Source organism: Chanodichthys erythropterus, chromosome 22 (genome assembly GCF_024489055.1).
Source record: "Chanodichthys erythropterus isolate Z2021 chromosome 22, ASM2448905v1, whole genome shotgun sequence".
Classification (NCBI taxonomy): Eukaryota; Metazoa; Chordata; class Actinopteri; order Cypriniformes; family Xenocyprididae; genus Chanodichthys; species Chanodichthys erythropterus.
Genome location: NC_090242.1, coordinates 31,873,412 through 31,877,934, shown reverse-complemented (window position 1 = coordinate 31,877,934; position 4,523 = coordinate 31,873,412). Strand labels below are relative to the sequence as shown.

The 4,523-nt window shown below is 35.9% G+C and overlaps 1 long non-coding RNA gene across 1 annotated transcript; it reads left to right on the top strand.

The window, feature by feature from the left end:
• Positions 1–1,465: 1,465 nt before the first annotated feature.
• LOC137012166 (uncharacterized) lies at positions 1,466–2,386 on the top strand. The gene is made up of 3 exons (XR_010893556.1): positions 1,466–1,586; positions 1,764–1,889; positions 2,194–2,386. It is a non-coding gene; the product is annotated as an uncharacterized lncRNA (long non-coding RNA).
• The last annotated feature ends 2,137 nt before the right edge of the window (positions 2,387–4,523 follow it).

Here is a 4,523-nt window from a genome sequence, read left to right as displayed (position 1 = left end):
TAATTTCTCATAATCAATGTGTTGTATGCATGAGAAATGTTCAGAGCATCTTGTGTGTCGCTCTTGGTCAGCAGTGGTGGGAATTTAGGGACAAAACAACAAACCTGCTGCAGATGTTGGCCGACCAAGGCTCATTGATACACAAAGGCATTGAAGGCTGTCTGGTCCAAGCCAACAGAAGTGGCACAAGTCACAAAATTTTAATGATGGTTATGGGAGGAAAGTGTCACAACACACTGAGCTTCGTATGGGGGTGTGTAGCCGCAGCCCAATCAGAGTGTCTATGATGAACCGTCAACCGCCAAAAGTGCCTACATATACTAATCATAATAAAATATTTAACACCCATTAATAAATCACATTAACACCCATTAATAAACATCATTACATTGTTTATATTTTCCTATATTAAAATACATGTATATAGTTTCTGTTGTATATTGGGGAAATATTTATTGCATGTTAAAGATTTGCGAGTGGTCTGAGGCTTTCATTTATTTAAGAACGCTTTAACATACATGTATAATAATTCTTTATGAAATACCTTAATCAGTGTTGGGAAATCAGGCATCTTTTTAAATGAGTTTTATTACTAAAGGACACTCTCTCAGCTGTAATGAGTGTGAAAGTCCGACAGGTTCTTGTGCAGGACAAAAGGTAAAAACCAGTGGATTCTCAGTGTTTGAATCGCTATCACCAGTTGGTAAGTCCAGTGTGGTTTATTGAAACTCACTGTTATATCTCATTGATGGAGATGCTAGTATTACTTACAGGTGCCGCAACAGTGGAAATGAAACATTTTGTAAAAAAATTGCTAACTAATTTCAGCATAACTGAGTTATGGCCCTGAAAATGAAAACTTATCTATTTCAAATAAAATGAACTGCTACTATACTAAATATAACTTAACATGGAAATTTAATACCTTTCACCCACATTAGTTTCACTTTAATTTAGTATAAACCATCATGAAGTCTCTCACGCCCTAACCACACGCTGCACTCTTCAGCACAATGGTAACCACAAATCTAACACAACTACTCAAGATGTCAACCATAACAGCTCTAAACAATAACAAGTGTTTCTTTTTACTAAAAAACACATAAAAACATAAATGAACAATTTCGACATGTATTCTCCTTATCCGGTCCTATGCATCATTCATTTTCATTACCCTACTTAAAGCTGATCATAAGGTATTTCGGAAGGGAAAACATTTATCATGAGTGTCTGAATGTGTCAAGTGTGTGTAGGACTTCACAAAGTTTCCTCATTAAACCCACCCCTTTCTGAACAGACATAAAAGCAACAGAAACATTGTGATTTCATTCTGTTCCTGACACAAGATGGATCTGCGAGTCTCTGTCGTTCTTCTTTTCTTTTTTCTCACTGGAGGTACAAAAAACAGCAAGTATTGAATGTATTTGGTACACTGAGGTCACTGAATGTTTCTCTCTATCTTTAAGGAAATTCTCTCAAGTGTTACAAGTGCTCACCTGTATTGACGGGTTCCTGTGAAGCAAAAGAGGAAACATGTGCAGATGGATTTTCTAAATGTGAAACCAGTACAGTGGAACAATCAGCTGGTAAGTTCAGTGTGAATGTGGAAATTTACTGTCGTAGTTTACTGAAAGTGATAGTATGAAGTAGAAATATATGTTAATCTCATCACATAATTGCAATTATTTGTCCATTGCAAGAGGAACATGATTTCTGGAATTGCTTCTTTAGCCTATTATATAGGAAGTTTGTCCTTTTTGCAGGTTCATCTAAGAGGTCCATCAAAACTAAAGGGTGTGTAGCTCAATGTGATCCAGGGACCAAACAGCTGCCAACTGGATGGACAGTGTCTCTCCACTGCTGTGACACTGACCTCTGCAATGCAGCAGGTATTGGCCTTTATTTGACCGTGTGCTAATTTACATTTACATGTATTCATCTAACAGTTGCCTTTTCCCATAACCACAGTTATAATAATTCAAAGTCATTGTTCATAAGGAGCACAATATCAAATTTCAAGAGTAGTCAAGAATAGTGTAAAGCAGAACAGCTTAAAAATGAGTTTTTGAATTAGTCAAATGTTTTCTGAGTTTTTTTTATTGTTTTAGAAAATTGTGACATTTGTTCAATTCACTATTATTATTTTTATTATTAGTAGTAGTATAATACTATTTTCTTCATCATCTTGATTAGATGGAGTGTTTAAGGGAAGCTTCCTCCTGCTCTTCTCTCCTCTGCTCTTCTACTTCCTGTTTCAGTGAGTCCAGATTCAAGACTTCAGACATTCTGATGCATTACTGTAGTTCACTGAATAAAGCTTTTATTGCTCTGCGGTTCTTTGTATCATGATTTGACGAACTCAGAAATATACATTTTAATAAACAAATACGAAACAAATATACTGCATCATCATTATAAGCAGATTGTCTTTATAGCCAAAAAATTATTCATAAAACAATCAAAACATAAACATTTCTTTTATACACAGAAAAACAGATATTTTAAGATGAGAAAGAGTATGTGAGATGTGTTTTTCATTTGGAAACATGTGTATCCAGGGCTTGACATTAACTTTTTTGCTCACCAGCCACCGTGGCTAGTGGTTCCCCACTCAGCATTTTCACTGCCCACAATTTTGCTGTTGGGAAATTACATTTTATATGATTAAAGTTGACTTTGACATGCTAAAATTACTTGATTTTGAGTCATTTTCCTGGTTGAGCTAGATTTAAAACCCTTTCAAACTTTCAAATGCAGACTGACCACCCAAATCAAGACTAGGCTTACATGGTATATCAGATGGTATGTACGGGTGGGCAAGGGCAGGGTAATATGATATATTTTATAATTGTGTAAGTCATTTTTGTTAGGCTATATAAAAAGAACAAATAAGCAAATTAGCAAATTACAAATACAATAGTAAATTAAATAGCCTAAACTCTTTTTTTTCAGATACAGTAGGCTTATTTAACATTTAACATCTATTGTCGTTTGATTAACATTAATGACAGACAGGTATTTAATTGGGCTGCTGAATGCATGAACACATATCCAGTTTTTACCAGTTTTTACCGGTTTTTACCAACCTGTTTACGTACACTTAAAGGTGCCATCAAATTGAAAATTGAATTTTCCTCGGCATAGTTGAATAACAAGAGTTCAGTACATGGAAATGACATACAGTGAGTCTCAAACACCATTGTTTCCTCCTTCTTATATAAATCTAATTTGTTTAAAAGACCTCCGAAGAACAGGTGAATCTCAACATAACACCGACTGTTATGTAACAGTCGGGATCATTAATATGTACGCCCCCAATATTTGCATATGCCAGCTCATGTTCAAGGCATTAGACAAGGGCAGCCAGTATTAACGTCTGGATCTGTGCACAGCTGAATCATCAGACTAGGTAAGCAAGCAAGAACAACAGCGAAAAATGGCAGATGGAGCAATAATAACTGACATGATCCATGATTACATGATATTTTTAGTGATATTTGTAAATTGTCTTTCTAAATGTTTCGTTAGCATGTTGCTAATGTACTGTTAAATGTGGTTAAAGTTACCATCGTTTCTTACTGTATTCACGGAGACAAGAGCCGTCGCTATTTTCATTATTAAACACTTGCAGTCTGTATAATGCATAAACAACTTCATTCTTTATAAATCTCTCCAACAGTGTGTAATGTTAGCTTTAGCCACGGAGAACTATCAAACTCATTCAGAATCAAATGAGACACACAAAAACGTGCACCTTTCCTGCATTATCCACACATAACACAGACTCTCTTGCGTTAATGTATTGACAGACTGTTCTATAAATGAACATGCACATTCCCAGGAAATGGTATCCATTATTACCGTTGCTGTATTACAATAATTGTATTCACTTATGTATGTGTATGTTTTATGATACATTTAAGGTAACTTCAATCATGCCATGTTTAGTGTCTATGGGTTCGTATTGAAAAGATTTAAATGCTTGTGTATGCGGTATGTCCATACCTGTGCAACACATCAGTATTACAAGAATCTTTAATAGTTCTTATTCAAAAACTCAGCTTATTAATCGTTCTTAGTCGTAAAAGCCCTGACAGGAGGTGTGTTGTCGCCTGGAAATACAACACCTTCATTGGCTACATCAACTTTAAGAAGTTGGACTTTGACCAGAGATTAAAAGCTATAGCTATAGCTAAAGCAATGCCACTCCCTCTCTTTCCTTGCGTCTGGGACCACTGAACAGACGTCTCCTTGCTGCAGGCCTCTTCAGGCCAAGGCCTACAAATCAGCCATGTGCTCAACATCCAACATAGAAAAGACTGGCAACAACTTCAGACGAAATCCTCAAGATCTCTCCTCAACCTGCAGATCCGACGCTCCTCAGCCTAAAGGCATCTTGCAAGTATCGTACATTTGAACACTAAACAGTGATTTAGTATTGATTTGTAATACCCTTGCTATTGCTGAAGAAACTGATAATTCCTTTCCAGATTGTCTTTGACTTTTTCCTATAGCTCTAGTAA